The sequence below is a fragment of the Pelophylax lessonae genome, assembly GCF_965119305.1.
Source record: "Pelophylax lessonae genome assembly, chromosome: 3".
Classification (NCBI taxonomy): domain Eukaryota; kingdom Metazoa; phylum Chordata; class Amphibia; order Anura; family Ranidae; genus Pelophylax; species Pelophylax lessonae.
In genome coordinates this window covers 112,081,715-112,105,663 of record NC_138770.1, presented here as the reverse complement: position 1 = coordinate 112,105,663, position 23,949 = coordinate 112,081,715, and the positions used below count along the sequence as shown (strand labels likewise).

At 40.8% G+C, this 23,949-nt stretch overlaps 1 protein-coding gene across 1 annotated transcript in view; it reads left to right on the top strand.

Annotated features, from left to right (window-relative positions):
• Positions 1-23,949, top strand: part of LOC309550105 (adhesion G protein-coupled receptor F5-like) — a gene marked incomplete at its 5' end in the record, with an annotated part of 389,437 nt that overhangs the window by 277,873 nt on the left and 87,615 nt on the right. The window lies entirely within an intron of this gene.

Here is a 23,949-nt window from a genome sequence, read left to right as displayed (position 1 = left end):
CTTTTGCTGCGATTACAGCTGTAAGTCGCTTGGGGTATGTCTCTATCAGTTTTGCACATCGAGAGACTGAAATTTTTGCCCATTCCTCCTTGCAAAACAGCTCAAGCTCAGTGAGGTTGGATGGAGAGCGTTTGTGAACAGCAGTTTTCAGTTCTCTCCACAGATTCTCGATTGGATTCAGGTCTGGACTTTGACTTGGCCATTCTAACACCTGGATATGTTTATTTGTGAACCATTCCATTGTAGATTTTGGTTTATATTTTGGATCATTGTCTTGTTGGAAGACAAATCTCCGTCCCAGTCTCAGGTCTTTTGCAGACTCCATCAGGTTTTCTTCCAGAATGGTCCTGTATTTGGCTCCATCCATCTTCCCATCAATTTTAATCATCTTCCCTGTCCCTGCTGAAGAAAAGCAGGCCCAAACCATGATGCTGCCACCACCAAGTTTGACAGTGGGGATGGTGTGTTCAGGGTGATGAGCTGTGTTGCTTTTATGCCAAACATAACGTTTTGCATTGTTGCCAAAAAGTTCGATTTTGGTTTCATCTGACCAGAGCACCTTCTTCCACATGTTTGGTGTGTCTCCCAGGTGGCTTGTGGCAAACTTTAAACAACACTTTTTATGGATATCTTTAAGAAATGGCTTTCTTCTTGCCACTCTTCCATAAAGGCCAGATTTGTGCAGTATAGGACTGATTGTTGTCCTATGGACAGAGTCTCCCACCTCAGCTGTAGATCTCTGCAGTTCATCCAGAGTGATCATGGGCCTCCTGGCTGCATCTCTGATCAGTCTTCTCCTTGTATGAGCTGAAAGTTTAGAGGGACGGCGCCAGGTCTTCGTAAATTTGCAGTGGTCTGATACTCCTTCCATTTCAATATTATCGCTTGCGCAGTGCTCCTTGGGATGTTTAAAGCTTGGGAAATCTTTTTGTATCCAAATCCGGCTTTAAACTTCTCCACAACAGTATCTCAGACCTGCCTGGTGTGTTCCTTGTTCTTCATGATGCTCTCTGCGCTTTAAACGGACCTCTGAGACTATCACAGTGCAGGTGCATTTATACGGAGACTTGATTACACACAGGTGGATTCTATTTATCATCATTAGTCATTTAGGTCAACATTGGATCATTCAGAGATCCTCACTGAACTTCTGGAGAGAGTTTGCTGCACTGAAAGTGAAGGGGCTGAATAATTTTGCACGCCCAATTTCAGTTTTTTATTTGTTAACAAAGTTTGAAATATCCAATAAATTTCGTTCCACTTCATGATTGTATCCCACTTGTTGATTCTTCACAACAAATTACAGTTTTATATCTTTATGTTCGTAGCCTGAAATGTGGCAAAAGGTCGAAAAGTTCAATGGGGCAGAATATTTTTGCAAGGCACTGTATGTGATAAACCGGCTGTTGTTCAGACAACACTAATATTAGTACTGTAAAATTATTTCTTATCAAGGTGAAGGCGCCTGGTTCTTTTTGTATATGGATTAACCCTATATATTTCTTGTAAGCAGCCATTTCTTATTTTTACATTTATTTTAAAAAATAAAAAACGGTATTATACTATATTTGGCTTCCCCACTATTTTTCCTATATACACCTGAGTGAGATCCAGAAAGAGGAGTGGAGGAGTTCGGTGTAGGACTGATCCATCCTATAAAGGGATCAAAAGCGATTTAGGTTCTGGCGACCTAAAGCCATCTGGTAAGAGGCAGAGATTGCTTATTTTATCAAGAGCACATTTGGAGCACAAAATGACCTTGAAGAACTCATTTATTTTCACTGACTATTCTCACTTGTTGCACAATTAACGTTGTGGATACATCTTTTTATTGCATATGTTTTATAAATATTTTATGAATTTTATTAATAGCATTATTATTAACAATTCACATCACTATCACCAGTGTCACTCATTTATTATTTGTTTTAGCAACAAGTCACCAATTATGCACACTGTTTGTGTCCAAAAATTTAAATTACTTGAATTTTACCAAAAATGTTCATTTAATTGTATTATCATAATTTTATTTGAGTTCCACACTGGTTGCACTTTAAATTGGATAAAGAACACTAACATAACTACCAGAACACATTTAAATCCATCCAGATTTCCAAACACATCTTGAGCCTTCATGAATTAATTCCCATTAACCCATACCATTGCCAGCGCCCATTTTTTCATTGATATTAACATGTAGTTTTTTGGGGTGACTCCCCACAAAAATAAAAAGGGCAGCAGGTATCCTGAATTCATATAGGTTTAATCCATATACAAAAAGAATCAGGCGCCTTCACCATGATAAGAAATAGTGTAAGAACTATTTTCAAAATCGGTGCGACTCCGATGGAGTCAGAGTCACACTGATTTGATAGCTTCCAAAGCAGACAATAGGGTGCGACTTGTCATGCGATTTTAAACTATCAAATATCACATCAGTGTGACCAGGGGCTTGGGGTCACAATGAAAGAAAATAATTTACATGTGTTTACTGGATTTAACAGTATTTATCCTCATGGAAGAACATAAACATTTAAAGAAAAAACAAGACAAGAGAAGTCCCCCCAGGGTTTTTTTTTAGCAGCAATGTATTAAATCAAAAACTTATATAGTAAAAAATATATTTTTATTGACGGTTCGTAAAATGCTTGATGCCACATAAAGTTAAAATCTGGTTACAAAGACAAAGGAATCATAAAACAGTTGATAACCTCTATGCATTGCAGCTATAGTAGAGCTGCCAAACAATGATGTAGTGTGGACTATTCCATCAATATTTCTACATGAAAAAAACAAGAATGAGCATGTGTGTATGCAATATATAATTACCACTGGAAGATGAAGCAATAACTTCCAACCAATAGTTGATCCAGACAGTCCCTGTAGGTCCCACCGAATCGCACGGTTTTCGCGTGAAGATGGCTTGATGGGAATCACCGTTATGGCACATGGAGGAAAGGAGAGAAGGATCCGATCCGGGAGTGCACTCCCCACAGGTTGGCTGAATTGTATGAATAAAGATGTGATATAAAATAATTAGGATATACTAAATAAAAAATAAAAAAATAATATATGCATGCGTGCATATGTACATGCACATCTACGTGTACACACATATATGCGCATGCACACACGCACATGTAGGAGGTCATTGATAGTGTAGGTAAAGGCATAAGATCACCCATGCCATGATAAAAAAGTGTAAGGAATGAGGGGTGAAAAAAAATATAATAAATACTAATGGCATATAGGAGTGAAGGAGAAGAAAATAGTAATGAGAGCCGTGGATAAAAAAATAAAAAAAAAAACTGTACTTACAAATCATATTATTTTAACAGTCGTGGAGATATCCTGCTGAATTTTGAGGTCATCTGTTAGTACTGACCAATGTTTTTTGGATGATATGTCGGATCTGTGTGTGTTGTCTCGAGTAGCGCATGATGATCCTGGAAGGATTTGAATTTGAAGTATTCGCCTTTTTGTTTTTGTTATTTTTGAATAATAGATCATGGCGTGATTGGCAAAACGCTCTATTATAAGCCTTCTGCAAGCACGAACGGCTATATCCTCTCTGAAGGAGGCAAGCCTGAAATTTATTGGCTTCTTCTTTGAATAATGCATTGTTAGAGCAATTACGCCGCAGGTGAAGGTACTGGCCATAGGGAATGGAATTCACAAGTGGTGTAGGGTGAAAATTTTCCGCATGTAACACGGTGTTACCTGCAGTGTCTTTGCGGAATAAGGTACTGCAGAGTTTACCATCAATGTCTAATTGTACCTGAACATCCAAAAATGAAATGTTTTTTTGTCGTAGGACATTGTAAATTTTAAATTGCAGTTAATGACGTTTGTGAGTTTGAGGCATTCGATCAGGATATCTTCAGGTCCCTCCCAGATGAGGAAGATATCGTCAGTATAACTAAGCCATGTGGCAATATGGCCTGTGTATTTGGCGAGACCCTCATCTGAGAGGATAAGTCATTCCCACTCCCCCAGGTACAGATTGGTGTAGGATGGGGCACAACATGTCCCCATCGCTACGCCCTGTACCTGGAGGTAGTGGGAACCGTCAAATTGAAAAAAGTTGTGGTTGAGGATATAATTCAAACCACCTATAATGAATTCAATTGTGGCTTTTTCATGTAACGATCCTTGTGATAGGACCTTTTGTACAGTTGCCAAACCCTTAGAATGAGGGATGGAACTGTACAAGGCCTCTACGTCAATAGTGACCAAAAATTAGTTGTAGGGAATTGTTAAATCCTCAATGGTACGAAGGAAATGAATAGTGTTCTTTACAAAGGAAGTTAGGCCTGAACATAGGGTTGCAAGTAAGTATCAATTACTATAGATTTTCAGTTAAGCTGCCATTACCTGAAACTATTGGACGCCCGGTTGGATTTGTGGGATTCTTGTGAATTTTTGGCAAACTATAAAAGGTGGGGATTTTTGGATGTTTGGTTCTAATAAATTCATGTAAATCCTTCCTAATAACATTCATAAGGGTTTCATAAATAAAATCATAGAATTCCTGATTGTATTGATCAATGAGTCTTATTGGTATAGGTCTGTACCAATCTCTATTGTTCAAGATCTTTTTGCACATTGATTTGTAGGCAGTGTTGTCCAAAAGGACCACATTGCCTCCTTTATCAGATGGCTTTATGACAACTGACGTGTTTTTTGTAGTGTTTACTAAAGCTTTTTGTTCCTCTTCAGTTAGATTCATGGGAGCTTTTTTAGTGCATGGAAGTTTGTTAATCTCTTTAGTGACCTGCTTAAGGAAGAAAGAAATACTAGGACTGGTATTTAATGGGGGAAATTTGGTTGAGGGTTTTTTTTTTATCTATTAATTGGATTTGATTTTGATTTATCCACATCCTCCAACAGTTTATCTAAATCCAACTGGTGAATTAGATCTATAGTATTATTTTCTTCAAAGAGAATGGTAAGATCTCTCAATGCCTTAAATTCCCCCATACTGTACTGGGACCAGTCAGTAGTATCTGTCTCTTGATCTGCAGTATCATACACACATCTTGCAAACAAAAGCTGAGACCTTTAGATAGTAATCATTTTTCTGCTTATGTTAAATTGTGGGATGAAAGGTTAATAACACTAAGGTGGCCCCCTAGGGACGTGTCAGGTGAAAATCTGGTCTCCCCCCCCCCCCCCGGGATTTATCTGGGGGGAACGTGCCCCCCACATCAGGTTTAACCACTTCCTTACCGGGCCATTGTAAAATGACGCTGGCAGGAACACTCCGTCGATCCGGGCGGGCGTCCTATGATCCGTTGCTCTCCCGCCCCCCGGGGGCGCGCAGTGCGGCGATCAGGGTTGCGGCGTGTCCGTCGGGACACAGCTCGTCCCCGATCGGTGTAAAGAGCCATTAAAATAATGGCTCTTTATCATGTGTCCAATCACAGCCAGCCACATGCACTTCCCTCGTGCATGCCACTCGCGCACGCCCCCAGGGGTGCGCAGAGCGGCGATCAGGGATGGAGAGTGTCACTTTGACACAGTCCATCCCTGATCAGGGTAAAGAGCCAATGAAATTGACTCTTTACCACATGACCTGCTGTGTCCAATCACAGCTGGTCACAGAATGTCAACAGAGACAACGGTAACTAGCTGTTACAGTGTTCTCCTCCTCACACACTGATCCTGTGTGAGAAGGAGATTGCGGTAACAGCTAGTTACCAATCATAGTGCACCCTAAAACACACTGATTGCCCCCCTCAATAACTAAGTACTCTGATGGGCTGATGACAGGTACTCGGGCACTCTGATGACAAGTACTCCGGTACTTTGAGTACCTGTTATTAGAGTACCCAAGTACCTGGCATCGGAGTACCCGAGTACCTGTCACCAGAGTACCCAAGTACCTGTCATCAGAGTGCCCGAGTACCTGTCACCAGCCCATCAGAGTACCCAAATACCTCCCTGTATCCCATCAGAGTACCCAAGTACCTCTCTGCAGCCCATCAGAGTACCTGAGAACAAGTCATCAGCATACCAACGTACCTGTCACCAGCCCATCAGAGTACCCGAGTACATGTCATCAGAGTACCCGAGTACCTGTCTCCAGCCCTTCAGAGTACCTATCTGCAGCCCATCAGAATACCTGAGTACCTGTCTTCTGGCCATGAAAGTATCCAAGTACCTGTCTCCAGCCCATCAGAGTACCTGAGTACCTCTCTGTAGCCCATCAGAGTACCAGAGTACCTGTTTCCAGCCCAGAGTACCCAAGTACCTGGCTCCAGTCCAGAGTACCCGAGTACCTGTCTCCAGCCCAAAGTCCCCGAGTACCTGTTTCCAACCTTGAGTGCCTGAGTATCTATCTGCAGCCCATCAGATTACCCGAGTACCTGTCTCTAGTCCATCAGAATACCCAAGTACCTCTCTGAAGCTCATCAGAGTACCCGAGTACCTTTCTGAAGCCGATCAGTGTACCTCAGTACCTGTCTGCAGCCCATCAGAGTACCTGAGTACCTATATGCAGCCCATGCCTCCACATGTATTCCACATTTTTAATTTCCTTATCTAGGGAAATGATTTGTTGATTCCCTTGTAAGGAAAAGAAACTTAAGAAATTGACAACACTGTTCACAAGAAATGATAACCATCCTTACAAAGGAATATGATCAACAAATCATTTCCCTAGATAAGGAAATTAAAAATGTGGAATTAGCCTTAATACCTTTTTCCGAACATGCACTTTATTCCCATCTAAATGGCAAAATGCGAGAAAATCTGTCTCTCCACAATAAAAAAATTCCTCAAAAAAAAAGAAATAACATTTTGGCGAGATAAAACTACCTTCACAGAAGGCAAAGCCTACAAGTGAACCAATACACAACAACAATTTTAACAAAAAGGTTTGATTTCTGATAATAGGCCTCCAAATTCTTCCCACACATATCCCACTGATCTAAAATCTCGGGGCCATGAACCTCCGAGGGGTGGAGGTAGATCAAAAGGGAGCCGGAGACTAAAAAACGTACGGTTGATGCAAATTCTGAACAAACATTTGAAATTTCTCAAAATGAGCAGTCATCATCGTCATCCATACAAACCAATTATCCCCATTATCCAACAATGGGAGAATCAGATTCCTCCTTGTCTGACTCATCCACCAACTTTAGTCTCTTGTCACAAGAGACGGAAAACCTGCACCAAAAACTTTAAACCTGATGTGGGGGGCACGTTCCCCCCCAGATAAATCCAAGGGGGGGAGGGAAAGGGCCAGATTTTTACCTGACACGTTCCTAGGGGGCTACATTAGTGTTATTAACCTTTCATCCCACAATTTAACAGAAGCTGAAAAATTATTACTATCTAAAGGTCTCAGCTTTTGTCCGCAACAAGACCTTTTTATAGCTGTTACTGATCTAAAATTATTTGCACATAAACTTTTGCTAAGATGTATGTATGATACTGCAGATCAAGAGACTGATACTTCTGACTGGTCCAAGTACAGTATGCGGGAATTTAAGGCATTGAGAGATCTTACCCTTCTCTTTGAAAAAAATAATACTATAGATCTAATTGACCAGTTGGATTTAGATAAACTGTTGGAGGATGTGGATAGATCAACATCAAATCCAATTAATAGTTTTAAGAAACCCTCAACCAAATTTTCCCTCATTGAAATCCAGTCATAGTTTTTCTTTCTTCCTTAAACAGGTCACTAAAGAGATTAACAAACTACCATGCACTAAAAAAGCTCCCATGAATCTAACTGAAGAGGAACAAAAAGTTTTAGTAACACTGCCTACAAAATAATGTGCAAAAAGATCTTGGACAATAGAGATTGGTACAGACCTATACCAATAAGACTCATTGATAAATACAATCAGGAATTCTATGATTTTATTGATGAAACCCTTATGAATGTTATTAGGAAGGATTTACATGAATTTATTAGAACCAAACATCCAAAAATCCCCACCTTTTATAGTTTGCCAAAAAATCACAAGAATCCCACAAATCCAACCGGGCGTCCAATCGTTTCAGGTAATGGCAGCTTAACTGAAAATCTGAGTATAGTAATTGATACTTACTTGCAACCCTATGTTCAGGCCTAACTTCCTTTGTAAAGGACACTATTAATTTCCTTTGTACCATCAAGGATTTAACAATTCCCTACAACTCATTTTTGCTCACTATTGATGTAGAGGCCTTGTACAGTTTCATCCCTCCCTCTAAGGGTTTGGCAACTGTACAAAAGGTCCTATCACAAGGATCGTTACATGAAAAAGCCACAATTGAATTCATTCAGGTGGTTTGAATTATATCCTCAACCACAACTTTTTCAATTTGACGGTCCCCACTACCTCCAGGTACAGGGCGTAGCGATGGGGACATGTTGTGCCCCATCCTACTCCAATCTGTACCTGGGGGAGTTGGAACGACTTTTCATCTCAGATGAGGGTCTCACCAAATACACAGGCCAGATTTCCACATGGCTTAGGTATATTGAAGATATCTTCCTCATCTGAGAGGGACCTGAAGATACCCTGATCGAATGCCTCAAACTCATGAACGTCAATGATCGCAATTTAAAATTTACAATGTCCTACGACAAAAAAAACATTTAATTTTTGGATGTTCAGGTACAATTAGACATTGATGGTAAACTCTGCAGTACCTTATTCCGCAAAGACACTGCAGGTAACACCGTGTTACATGCGGAAGGTTTTCACCCTATACCACTTGTGAATTCCATTCCCTATGCCCAGGACCTTCACCTGCAGCGTAATTGCTCTAACAATGCATTAGTCAAAGAAGAAGCCAATAAACTTCAGGCTTGCCTCCTGCAGAGATGATATAGCCATTCATGTTTGCGGAAGGCTTATAATAGAGCGTTTTGCCAATCATGCCATGATCTATTATTCAAAAATAACAAAAACAAAAAGGCGACTACTTCAAATTCAAATCCTTCCAGGATCCTCATGCGCTACTCGAGACAACACACACAGATCCGACATATCATCCAAAAACATTTCCGCACTGTATTTTTTGCACCTCCTTTTTTTTTCTCTCCTCTTATGCCAGCAAAGGGCCGATCCGGCAGAAAGCCACCTCCCCCTAGACACCAGGGCTGTCGCCCGGGGACAAGAGCTGTGGTTTCCTCCCCTGTGGCTTCCTCTCCTATATCCTCCAACAGTAAATTGAGTACTCCAGATCAGACAAATCGGACATACGGGTCAGAAACCAGGTTCCTAATGGATATTGATCCAGGTACAGACATGGATTTGGCCAAGATCAGGGGTGACCCTACTGAAAAGACCCTTTTGCAGCCTGCAGCTATGTTGGCTTCCGGGGGCCGAGGCTGCACCTATGACTGAGGCTGCATCCATTTCCACTATTCTTGTAGCAATTGAGGCTAGTAACACAACTCTGATGAATCCGATGGATACTGTACCTTGGCAGTGGAGTGCGGCCTTATCCGACAAGAACTGGATAAGTTTAGGGGCCGTATCTCTTTGGTGGAGTCCCGTATGTATGAGGTGGAGGATTTAGCTGCGGCCAGTACGTCATAGTAGTTTTTACATTGTGGCATAGTAAATATATAGTGGTTAATATATATCTTCCATCTCCTTTCTCTTCGAAGATTTTATATACTATCCTAGAGAAGATTGCTCCCCATTCTAAAGCTAAGATCCTTATTATGGGTGATTTCAATGCTACATTATCTGCAGATCTTGACAGGCCTGTTTGATCAAAGAAGTTTAATGGGGATTTGTGTTCATGGGCAGAGACCTCGGTGGGGTTGACGGAAGTTTGGAGATGGAGACATCCAGAAACTAGAGGGTATTCTTGCTTCTTGGCTTCTTTTAAAACCTCTTCCAGGATAGATTTGGCTTTTGGGATCCCGGGTTTTTTGTCAGAGGTGGGGGATGTATCCTATTTGCCGGGTGGCTTTTCTTATCATTGTCCGCTTCAGGTGTCCTTTCAATACCCAGCTTCTCGGAATGCATCTTTGTGGTGGTTAGTTCCTCATTGGGTGACTCACCCAGTTTTGATGGATTCGCTTCTCCCGCTTCTGCCAGAGTTCTGGGAAGTTAATTAAGACTCCGTTACTCTATAAATAGTTTGGGGCACGTTTAAGGCCTTTACAAGGGGTCAATATATTGCTAATATTGCTGCCCTTAGGTTGGTTATGGAGTCTGTGACTCGTTCTCTTAGGGATTTGGTGTCGCAGTGCTATGAAGCGCATAGTGCAGCCCCGAATGAGACTAATTTTATTAAGCTACAGGCATCCCAACGGGATTTAAATTTACATTTAGCAGAGCATGCTCAAGTGGCTCAATTTCAAGCGAAGCAAACTTTCTTTGAACACAGGGATAAAAATGGACGTTTTTTAGCATTACTGGTTCAACATGAACACCCTTCAACTATTATCTCGAAAATTAGGTTACCATCTGGAGATATTGTTCAAACACGGGAGGGGATTTTAAATGCTTTTAGGGAGTACTATAGTGATCTATACTCTTCACGATTAGACACAAATTTTTCTCCATCTATTATCTCTCCCATATTAGATCAGGTGGTGTTGGGGTGGTTATCAGATTTAGAGAGGTTGAGGCTGCTGGCACCCTTCACGGCCGTGGAGGTGGCGGGCGGTCATCGGCTCCTTCCTGCTGGGTAAGGCACCAGGGCCAGAGGGCCTTCCTATTGATTTTTATAGAGCTTATTCAAGTTTTTTGTCACCTATTCTAGCTTCCCTTTATTCTAACTCTCTATGAGCCACGCCCATATAGTGTTAATACATAAGCCTTCTAAGAATACAGATTTAGGTGCTTCTTATAGACCAATAGCACTGTTAAACAATGTTAAAATTCTAACAAAACTCCTTGCTATTAGGCTTTAGTGTATGCTTCCTTCCGTGATAGACCAAACTGGGTTTATGTCAAATAAGTCCACGGATATTAATCTCTGTAGATTGTTCATGATTTTGCATGCTCCACATACCAATCAAGGCTCTAGGGTGGTGGCCTCTCTAGATATAGAGAAGGCCTTTTATATGGTAGAATGGTCCTTTCTTTGGGAGACTCTTAGGAGGATGGGTTTTCCCTTGCAGTTCATTGAAAGATGGAAGATAATTTATAGGAATCTGACTGCTTCTATCAGTCTGGGCGGTGCCCTATCTCTCCCTTTTTCTTTGTATCAGGGTACGCATCAGGGATGTCCTCTTTCTGCGGCTCTTTTTGCCTTAGCAATCGAGCTGATGATGGAGGCACTTCCCACATCCCCACATATACGTGGACATCGCGTAGGTTGGTTGGAGGAGAGAGTGGCATTACATGTCGATGATATGTTGTTGTTCTTGGGAGATGCGGGACCTTTATTGCAAGGAGCATTGCGGATTCTTGATACATATTATACATTCACTGGACTGAGGGTTAACTGGTCCAAATCCCTTTTACTACCTGTTGATCAGGGGGTGAGGGAATCTGCTGCCCTGAATCTTCCACTCCAATGGGTGGATAAATTTAAATATTTAGGAGTTTGGGTCTCTAGAGGGTCCTCGGAATGTGTTCCCTTAAACTTGACCGCGGTGGTACAAGAAACAAAGCGACAATTGAAATCTTGGGAATGTCTGCCTCTTTCTGTACTAGCCCTCTGAGGTATAGGTTAGCCATACTTATGAGGCCTGCCTCCCAGGGTGGGATGGCTTTTCAAAATATGCAGAAGTATTATTTGGCCTCCCAGTTGATCACGGTGGCCTGGTGGTTTTCCCCGGACCAGACCAATCAATCCACGATGCTGGAGGCAGCCATAGTTGGATCATTGGAGGCTTTACGTGTACTGGTGTTTCAGGGATTGGGGGCCCCGTATTCATTGACACCTTTGATGTCCACCACGGTTAAGGCATAGAGGGCTGGACTATTTAGGGGGCATGGTTCCTCCGAATGTGCCGATCTGGAGGAATCCTACTCTACCGCATTTTTTTAAGCTACCTGACCCGATGATTTGGACTAAATACAAGATCAAATTTCTTTCTCAGGTGGTGGAGTGAGGCTTTTGAAATCCTCAACTCTCTGAGGAGTTTAGGATTCCACTTACTTATTATTTCTACTACAGGCAATTTGTTCATGCTTTCAGGAGTCAATTTTTAAATTTACATTTCCAGGTAGAGGAGTCTAAGTTGGAATGTTTGCTTTGCTTGGATTGTAATAAAAAGTGCATGTCACGGATTTAGGCTCACTTAGTAGCAGATGCATTATCTCCGCTAGATAAATTATGCGCTAAAAGGGAAAGGGACGTGCCAAGTTTTAGTCCCGGAGGACTGGGATAAAATCTGGGATTTACCATTTAAAAGTTTTGTCTCCTTGCGGGACCGACAAATTCAGTATAAAATAGTGCACAGGGCTTATTTCACCCTGCTAGATTACAGCGGATGTATCCATTACATTCCCCTGAATGTTGGAGATGTGGTGACCGTGTGGGGAACTTTACACATATTTTCTGGTCATGTCCCTAGATCATGAGTTATTGGGAGAAAGTTTTGGCGGTACTTAATGTACATACAACAATTTCTATTCCTAGGACCATTGAAATCTGTTTACTGGGTTTGGTGACTGCTTTGCTACATACCAGAGCTGAAAAAGTATTAGCTAGTCTTCTTTTGTTTTATGCATGGAAGGCCATTACCTTACACTGGAAGAAAAGGGTTCCGCCTACGGTTTACTTTTGGAAAGGTTTGGTTAATAGTAATTTACCATTGTATAGAGAAACCTATGCACATAGGGGGTGTCTGAGGAAATTTGATAGGATATGGTCAGGTTGGCTGGCCGATTCTGGTACGGCTGCATAAGGCTATGGTCTTATCTTCTTTAATTCTGGAAGTAGTCAGGCATTGAGTAGGAGCTGGGAAAGTGTATTTGTAGATAATATTAAAAGTATCCTGGTGAGGATTATGCATGGGAGAAGGAAGGAAGGAAGGAATTATATATTATTATATATATATATTTTTTTTTTTGTTTTTTTTGTTATTGTCATTGTATTACCATTGCCTTTTCTATATATTGTATTATTCTTGTGTATGTGTATGATATGATTTGATGTCTGCATAAAATAAATAAACAGATTTATAAAAAAAAAAAAAAAAAAAACATTGCTCGATACTAACAGATGACCCCAAAATTCAGCAATTTGTGCCACCTAACCCCGCTATCACCTTCAAAAGGGCTAAATCCCTTAAAGATAGACTAGTTCAAAGTGAATATCAGGGTGAAATTAGGTGCAAACACTGCCCATTAATTGGTACCTACCACTGTAACCACTATTCCTATTGCCCCTTTATAGAAAAAAGAAAAACATTTATACTCCCAAATGGGAAAAGTTTTTTTCCCAAACATTTTGTAAATTGTTGGATGTGTGTAGTAGTATATCTAATGATCTGTGAATGTGGAGCTTTTTACATAGGAAAGACTAAACAGAAATTTTGGAAACGCATCTCCAAACACAATTACAATATGGAGATCGGTAAACGCTATCTTCCAATTGGTAGACACGCTGTGTACCAAAATAATTACCAAATGCCCAAAGTTACCTTTGCCACTCTTGACTGGGTACAGGTTCCCGATCGAGGCGGCGATTGGAACAAAATATTGTTGCAATATGAACAGCGCTGGATCTTTTCTCTAAAGGCCACGGTCCCCCCTGGTCTAAATTAGTCTATATCCTGCGCTCCTTTTTAAAAGGATTCGCATCCGGTAAAACCCAATAACTATTTACTTATGTCTAGAGGGGAAAAGGTTAAAATTGATGATTAGATGCATCTTTTTCAAAATTTGTCATTGTTCAGAAATTGTTTTTTATTTCTTTCTTTACATGATTTTTTCTATTTTTCTCTACAACCATCAATGTATTTCTTCCATACTGATGGAGTATTTACTACTATTGTTATGCATGGTTCTGAACCTACAGGGACTGTCTGGATCAACTATGGTTTGCAAGTTGTTGTTTCATCTTCCAGTGGTAATTATATATTGCATACACATATGCTCATTCTTGTTTTTTTTTATATAGAAATATTGATGGAATGGACCACATTACAAAATCAGAGTGGTAAAAAATCTGTATAAAAAGTGTGTAAAATGTCCACTAGAAATAGTCCTTTAACAAGGTGTGTTCACAATAAATTACAAACCATCATACTATAAATATAGGAGCAATTCCAGAACCTCACAACAATAAATAGTCCTTGATTAATTCAATAATACATAGTCCATTAATAAGAACGACTAAAATCTTCAAAAATAAGGTGACTTCAGTGCAGGTGCTCAGAACTTATTGCAGTAAAAGGTGCTAGAACTCAGGTGCTTGCTCGTTGTGAGGTTCTGGAATTGCTCCTATATTTATAGTATGATGGTTTGTAATTTATTGTGAACACACCTTGTTAAAGGACTATTTCTAGTGGACATTTTACACACTTTTTATACAGATTTTTTACCACTCTGATTTTTTATATTTTATCAATTTTTATGTCACCAAGTTTTTATTGGAGCACTATTCATTTATGCACATTGGAGTATCACTACTGTATTTTCACTATTTTCTATACTGGACCAACTTTTGATATCACCTTTTTACAGTCATTTTTATATATGTTGATTGTCTGAGTTTCTAATCACTATCAGGCACACCTTACCAGGTATTGGCACCTTGACACATTTACCCACGTGAGGCTACACCATTTCCTTTATTTATATATTGTTCACATCTCCAGATACTGAGTAGTATATATAATATTGGCAGCGCCATATCCCTTTCCCTACTCAATTCACCTTTCTATATATCTTCGGATTATAGTTTGAAGGGGGCCAAACTCTATTGAATAACTAGATATACCCTAAGCGCGGATTTTTTTCAATTTAAAACTCCATTGAAGTCTATGGTACTTGAATGTCAAAAATCAAAAGTCCTCATTTTAAAGGCTTACATGTAAGTTATTACCCCAAAAAAGTGTATGGGGGTTTGGGTACTGACCTGGTGAACATGCACCAATAAAAACAATCGTTTTTAAATGATCAGTGATTTACTTATTTTAATGATGCTTAAAGTGAAACTATTAAACTTAAAGATTCCTTTAAATATTGTGGTGGGGGGTCCCCTTAATGTGCCTTTGAAGTAGCGCATCTGTACGATGTATGTAGCCTGCTGCAGCAATACTGACATTTCTAAAGGAAAAAATGTCATATACAAATATACATACAAAATTTCAAATTGCATGTATTTGCCATACAGGTGCAGAAAAATTGGGCCTTTGCTGTTGGTGGTTGGATACAGCACATTCCACAAATTTGCGAAAGGGAGCAGAGTCTACCAGATGAAAAGGCAACAATTGTAGTGCTAGCAATTTGGCCAAGCTAGCATTAAGACGCTGAGCATGTGGATGGCTAGAACGTAATTTATTTCTATGGTTCAGTAACTGGGGTAGTGAAATTTGCCTGCTGCTCAAATCAAGCGGTGGTGTACTGCTAGCAGACTGGGTGCAAGTATCCGTGGCACTCATTGCTATACCATCATCCCTCTCAATGCAAGTTTTTGAGAAGACATGAGGTATAGTAGGGTTAGAGATCCCAGATGAGGAGCAAGGTGAATTTCAGTATGCTTGTTTTTATCTTGTGGCTCTTTCAGGTGCTGTTGCCAATGGACTGCATGGCAGGTCGTCATATGTCTTGTCAAGCATGTTGTATGGTAAACCGGATATCCTCCACCAGAAGGCCAGTACGGACTTTCGCTCACACCCGTGCACATTGCACACCTGCACTCACCAATTAGCATTTGGCTTTTAGTGGCCTATTTAAACTGCTCTAATACTGTGAGCAGTTGCTGAATGGTCTTCAGCTTGTTCCCATGGTTCTGAGACCTGATCTGTTGTTACTACTCACCTGTGTATGACCCGGACTGCCTTTGGACTTTGCCTCTGCCCGTGCTCCTCCTCTGTTGATTACTACCCTGACCTTGGCTTGCTTAAACGGATCTGATCTGCCTGTTTACCCTGTACCGCGCTGCCCGGCTGTTATCGACCTTGGCTTATCTTCTGGACTTGCTTGCTTGCTGATTCGGTACCTCACTGCCTGGTTTCTGCTGCTTACTGCTCCCACTCTTTGGTGCCAAGCTGCCACTGCACCCTGTTCCAAGGACTGCAACTACCAGCTGTACCCACCTACGGAGTGAACATCACCAGCTAGCTGATACGGCACTCGTGCCACTCCTTGCCTTACACTCTCTGTTTCCACCTTCAGGAGTGTCAGGCAGGAGAAGCAAGAGAGGCCTCCACAACATTCTAGTCTTCACCAGGTAAGTGATACATGTGGTGCCCAAGCGGCTGGTGTTCTGGCCATGCTTGATCCACTTCAGAAGATATTGCAAACAGCAACACTGCGGTTACTGCACGTGTTGAAAAAAGCCCATACTAATGAACTTTTGGAAGCCTGCGAGGAGTTTGCAGCACCCTGCACCTGTGGAGCTCTGTGGTGTGATGCAATAGGTTGGCTACTCCTATGGCGGCCCCTGGAGCACAACCTGCCTCGTTGGAGTTGTGCCTCCTCCTGCCCATCACTTTCTCCCTCTATCCTGTGTCCAAGTACAGTTAGTGACCTCATCATCCCCTCCCTCCTCGTCACTGGAGCAAACTTGGCAGTATGCTGCAGCTGTGAGAACATGACTGCTAGTTTCTTGTCCGTCATTGTCACCCCCTCTCTAGAGGCTCACATTATTCCCTTCATCGACCTGGGAACCAACATCACAGCATTCAAATTGCTGCGCATCCTCCAGCAGCATGTCACTGACACTATGATCGAATAGTTCAGATGACTCTTTTATGCATGATGGTGGGCCGACAGAAGGAGTAGCTGTGGAGAAGGAGCCTGTGGAACGGGCTGCTTTAGCAGCTGCGGTGGAAGGCAAACTAGTATGAGCCTGGGTGTCAGAGGATGAGGAGGATGAGGACGGCTTATTTATCCACTCCACAAACTCTTCTGCATGTTGTGGCTGAATAACACGGCCAGCACAGGAAAAAAAGGACGGGCGTGCCCTGCCTGCAGAGGATGTACCATGTCTGTGACCACCACTTTTCACTGTGGACACAGAGGTTGCTATCCCTCTTGAGCGTCTGCCTCTCCTTGTCGGCCTGTCGAACATGATGTGTATTTTGGGGGGTTTTTATTACTGGTTAAATGTATAGTGTGGCGATTGGTATCGGCGCTACCTTACAGTATAAAAACGTGACTACCCCAAAGTGTAGGTGAAGATATATAAGGGTGTCAACAGAAAATGCTTATTTGTGAGGAAATTAAATGAGATAAACAATACGTGTGTGTTTATTAAATTTCAAATAAAAAACAAATATAGTGATACATGTGCAATATGCATATCGAAAACGGTGGAAAAAAATATATAATGGGGGGGGGGGGGGGAAGGGGGGTGTTCCCACAACCACAAGTGTTATATCAGGTATATACTTTTTCCTGATATATTTGTGCCACACAAGTATTGAAAAATAAACAGGTGCTGCTGTGCAGAGTTCGAAAATGACCACAACCACAAGTGTTATATCAGGACTTCCCTGATATATGTGCCACACATGTGCTAAAAAAACAAAAAGCTGCTGTGCAGAGTCCAAAGAGTCCACTAGGTGGCGTCTGCAATACGACCTGTGTAGCTGTATGGGGGGTCTCTTCTCCGTATTTGGGGGAGCACTTGCGAGCCGGTGGTCTGGTGCCCTAAATGCTCATAACGAAAGAAGGCCCCAAAGTGAATAGATAATCCATACAATAGCGGCAAAAAAGCGCAGTACACTCACTGTTAAGATGATCTGGATCAGAGTAGACAAAAACAGTTCGCGCCGGGATGCTTCCGCGTTCCACGGCCGACAACCGGAAGTGACGTTGCACGTTCTAAACTCCGCCCTACGCGTTTCGTCAGAGGGACGTCAACTGGAGCGGCGTCAACTAAGCGTACTCCCGGACTTTTTATAGCCGCCCGTATCCAAGCAACGGAGGGGACGGGCCGTCACCGTCATCTTGTTACACCCTCTCCGGAGGCCATATTGCTCCACCACTGGCTTCAATGCAAGGATATGCAGGGGAACGGCCATATTCTCATCATCTCCGATCGATAGCTATAACCGAGTGTATTGCGATTCTGTTTGCCAAACATATTTTTTCAAAAAAATTCCTTTATTAATGACAACAATTCTAAAAACAAAATCTCAAAGAAACAACCTCCAAAGTAGAGATTGACATTTTGAGAAATCTCATGAAAAAAATATATAAAAAGGCAAGAAATGAAAAAAATAAAAATATAAAAGAGAAAAAATATATAATATAAAGGTCAGATGTAGCATAATCTTATTTAAACCGAAAGTTGGAACCCCAAAAAAAAGGGGAAAAAATAGTATATGAAAGAAAAATAAAAAATGAGTAAATATATTCCAACGAATATTTATATTCAAAGAACCCGATGTGTATCGGGAGGAAGGACATAGGAAACAAAAAAAACAAAACAAAAAGTGATCCCTAATTACATTGGAAGAAAGTGATGTATTGGATGGTGGTGAGGAAAAAATTATCGGGACCAAAGTGAAGAAAACAACTTAAGATTAAAAACAGAAATTGGTGATTTGTGAAAAATGATGCTGGATGAGAAAGCTAAAATGCATAAAAATATTATTTTACGTAAAAGAAACAATCAAAGATATGAAGGAGATTTTTTCCGGTAGTTGTGTCATCATGATATTTGTGTTATTCTAGAACCAAAAATGATGCTGGATGAGAAGAGCTAATTTAATTCCCACTATAAAGTTAAAAAACTTTTTTGTAAAAAGCAACCCAAATAACATACCAAGGGTAAAAACTAGATAAAAGCAATATTATGTTATATAAATTTTTTGTTTCATATGTAAAAAATTATTATAGCAACAGGGTTAGACGTAAAATTTCCTGTACCCATCACAAATCATGATGGTATTGGATAAGGAGGTAAATATATCAAAAGTGGAGGGACTCCTATAAAATAGGCTTTAATTAGACTGATGCTGGATGAGAAAGATGGGACAAATTCTAAAATTGTTTAAAACATATAAAAATCACAAAAAATAAAAAATAAAAATAAAAGGAGGTAAAAGGATGAAAAAAATCAAAAATTATGTAAAAACCGACCAGGGAGATATTTGAGATAAAATCCCAATCCTAAAAAATCCCAATATTAAAAGTGTAAAAAAAGGGAAAGAGATTTTTTAAATAAAAGGGGAAGGGATTTTATTTAAAACGAAGCTTCTAAGAACCTTAAAAGGAATGTTAAACGAGGAAAGCTCATGTGTCTGTGATGAAACAATTCAAGTCTATATCCGCATTTAACCCTTCCGGACGGAGAGATCTCATCATGTAAATCCACTTGGTCTCATTACGTGAAACCAATCTTCGTTTGTTACTGCCCCTCCAATCTCCTTTTATCCTATCTATCGCATAAAAAGTGAGTCCGGAGGGGTCCTTAGCATGTACCTCTTTAAAATGTCTCGACAGGGTATGTTTTTCAAAGCCCTTTTTGATATTCTTAATGTGCTCACGTATTCTCACGTACAACTGGCGGGTAGTTCTTCCAATATACTGTAAATGGCAAGGACACTCTATGACATATGTGACGTAAGAGCTCATGCAAGTGATGGTGTCCTTGATCCTGAACTCTTCTCCTGTAGTGTTTGATTTGAAATGGGTGATTTTTCTGGGTTGTTTTCTATTTGTCCTACATGGTAGACACTTCTTACATCTAAAAAAACCATTGATGCTGGTGGGAAGGGTGATCTGTTTTGGGGGGTTGATGACATTTTTAACCAGTCTGTCTCTTAGTGTGGGGGCTCTTCTATATATAAAGGATGGTTTTTTTGGCAGGATCTTTTTGAGTGTTTGATCCGCTGTAAGGATAGGCCAATGCTTTCTTATTATTTTCTCGACTTCCTTATGTTGCCTATTGAAACCAGTGATAAAGGCAAATTCGTAATTGTTTTTTCTTTCTTTCTTCTCTTTATCCTTGATAAGTTCTTCTCTATTCATGTTCCTTACTATTTCCTTGAGGTTCTTTAGTTCCTTTTTGTTATACCCCTTTTCTATAAATCTTTCAATAAGGAGATCAGCCTGTATGTCATAGTCTCGAGCATTACTACAGTTCCTACGAATCCGTAATAATTGCCCCTTAGGGATGTTCCCCAACCATTGCGGGTGATGGCAACTTCTTTTAGGAATGTAACCGTTTTTATCAGTTTTTTAAAAAAAAGTCTTGCTAAATATTTTTCCATCTTGTTTAAATAGTTCCAGGTCCAGGTATGCTATTTGTTGTCTGTCCCAGTTCCCTGTGAACGTTATTCCATATCTGTTTCCGCTAATCTCATCAAAGAAGTTTTGTAAGCTTTCTTCATCCCCTCGCCATACTAGGATGATATCATCTATATACCTTTTGTAATATTTCAGATTGGGTCTATCCACACTGAAGACCTGTTCCTCTTCCCATTTCTGCATGAAAATATTGGCGACGCTTGGTGCGTATTTGGCTCCCATTGCCACACCCTTTATCTGTTCGTAGTATTTACCCTTGTACCAGAAGTAATTTGAGTTCATAGTCATTTTGAGACCTTCAAGGATAAAGTGCATTTGTGCTTGTCTGAGGTCAGTATATTTATGTAGCGCCCAGTCAACACTATCTAACCCATCGCTCTGTATGATGTTCGTATACAAAGAATTTACGTCTATGGTTACTAGAATGTCTTCTTCTGTGACAGTTATATTCTGAATTTCATGGAGTAACTGTTTGCTATCTCTGAGGTACGATCTTCCTTTTGGTACTAGGGGTTGCAGGAATTTGTCCAGATATTCCCCCAGACGTGAATGCACAGAATTTATACCACTTACTATCGGGCGCCCTGGAGGCTTCTTTTCATCCTTGTGGATCTTCGGTAGGAAATAGATTACCGGTGTTCTGGCTGCTTCCAATTGGAGATATTCTGCCTCTTTATTGTTTAAAATTCCCATTCTCTTTCCTTTTGAAATAAAATCTTTTAAAACCTTTTGTAACTTCATCTTGGGATTTCCTGGTAGTTTTTTGTACGTGTCTTCTGCATTTATCAGTCTTTCAAGTTCCTCCTCATAATCTTTCTGGTCTAAAATGACCAGACCGCCCCCTTTGTCTGCTGGTCTGATTATGATCCCTTTTCTCTTTTCCAGTTTTCTTATAGTGTCCCATATATTCTGTTCCTTCCTTCTTTCGATTTTTAAATTCCTAATTTCGTCCTCTACCATTCTTTTAAAAACTTCCAGATTTTCGTTTTGTGGGTTTTTGGGATTAAAAGTGGACTTGTTCTTTAAAAGAGTATGTTTAAATTTGGTTGTTGTTAAAGGGGTATTCTTGTTCTTCTTAATTTCGAAGAATTTTTTAATATTGATCTTTCTAATATATTTTTGAAGGTCAATGTATGCCTCAAACTTGTCCAAATTCTTATCCGGGGCATATTTAAGGCCCAAATCCAATAATTTAAGTTCCTCCTCATCAAACACTATTCCACTGAGGTTGAATATTCCCTTGCCTAATAGACCCTTCTTCTTTTTCTTTGTCCCTCCACGCTTTCCCCTTGGTTTTCGTTTCTTCCGTACTCGAAGTATCTCGGTGGTTCTTCCCTCCTGTTGAAATTGAACCCTTCTGCTCTCATAGTTTCTCCGCGATCTATTTGGGACCTTGGACCTCTCCGATCTTCTCTCCATGGAGTGTGATGACCATTGGGTGGTCTCTGGTATCCTCTCTGTCCTCCCTGTTGTGTATCTCGTCTCCATGGCTGTTGCCATCCGTTGTTCCTTCCCCTTTCCTGCTGCCATCCGTTGTGTCTTCCTTGTTCTCGTTGCCAACCGTTGTTCCTCCAATCGTTGTGATATCTCGGTGGACCCCCTCCTCTTGGGGGTCTTCCCCTGTTGCCTCTTGGAAAAAAATTCCCTTGCCTAGGGCCTTGATCCTCATATCTGACTTCCTGTTGGTATCTCAGCGGGGAGAATCTATTGGATGTGCTAATCCGAGTTGGATTAAAAGCTGGAGTTCCATTGGCTCTGGTGTTTGCATGTGTATTGGTCCTAGGATGGGAGGTGGAAGGTTCTGGTTCCCAATCTGTATCCATGTTGTCCTCAATTTCAGTTCCTGGTGTTCTAGGTGTTCTTGGGGTTCCTACTTCTAACCAAGGATCGTTTTCGTCATCTCCCATCTCAGAGGGTTCCCTGGACGTTAAGTCAATGGGGTCCACACTGCTACCTTGACCATTATACAATTCATCCAGTTGCCATTTGTAAACATTTTGGTTCCTGTAATCCAATATGTCTCTTTTGTATTTCTTTTGTTTTTTGGCCTGGATGGTCTTGTCATATTTTAGTATGGATTCCTGTAGACTCTTTTCCTTATTTTTATATTCAGTGGTTTCGGCATGGGGGGCTAATTGTTCCTTCAACTGGATGATGGTGGCTTCAATTTTCTTTAGTTTATATTGCCTCCTTTTAATAATGATACCTAATAACTCTTTCTCACATTTATTGAAGAAATGATACCATTCTTCCAACAAGGTGGTATCCGTTATGTGATCATTAGGAGATATATCCCACCTAAGTCTCCTGGGTGTTATACTTTCCCGGCTATATTTTTCTAAGGTGGCGATATCCCACCATACCCTCAATTGTTTCTCCATATTTTGTTTTAATTGTTTAAACGAGCCCTCCATGTCCTGTCTTTGTATAATCGTTACTTGATCAAAGATCTCCTCTACATTAACCTGTCTCCCAGTCATATACTTAAATATATCCATTGCTGCTAGGTCTGGTTGTATACCACCAAAGGATGGTTAACAAAGCTGTATGGTAAAGGGAGGATGACCAGCGCTATGGATTAAAGATATATGAGGGGACAGATAGATAAATAAATAGAAGGTGTGAGCTGCCACCAATCAACCCTTAAGTGCAAGGGTGAAAGTGAAATGTATAGTGTGGCGATTGGTATCGGCGCTACCTTACAGTATAAAAACGTGACTACCCCAAAGTGTAGGTGAAGATATATAAGGGTGTCAACAGAAAATGCTTATTTGTGAGGAAATTAAATGAGATAAACAATACGTGTTGACGCCGCTCCAGTTGACGTCCCTCTGACGAAACGCGTAGGGCGGAGTTTAGAACGTGCAACGTCACTTCCGGTTGTCGGCCGTGGAACGCGGAAGCATCCCGGCGCGAACTGTTTTTGTCTACTCTGATCCAGATCATCTTAACAGTGAGTGTACTGCGCTTTTTTGCCGCTATTGTATGGATTATCTATTCACTTTGGGGCCTTCTTTCGTTATGAGCATTTAGGGCACCAGACCACCGGCTCGCAAGTGCTCCCCCAAATACGGAGAAGAGACCCCCCATACAGCTACACAGGTCGTATTGCAGACGCCACCTAGTGGACTCTTTGGACTCTGCACAGCAGCTTTTTGTTTTTTTAGCACATGTGTGGCACATATATCAGGGAAGTCCTGATATAACACTTGTGGTTGTGGTCATTTTCGAACTCTGCACAGCAGCACCTGTTTATTTTTCAATACTTGTGTGGCACAAATATATCAGGAAAAAGTATATACCTGATATAACACTTGTGGTTGTGGGAACACCCCCCTTCCCCCCCCCCCCCCCCCCATTATATATTTTTTTCCACCGTTTTCGATATGCATATTGCACATGTATCACTATATTTGTTTTTTATTTGAAATTTAGTAAACACACACGTATTGTTTATCTCATTTAATTTCCTCACAAATAAGCATTTTCTGTTGACACCCTTATATATCTTCACCTACACTTTGGGGTAGTCACGTTTTTATACTGTAAGGTAGCGCCGATACCAATCGCCACACTATACATTTCACTTTCACCCTTGCAC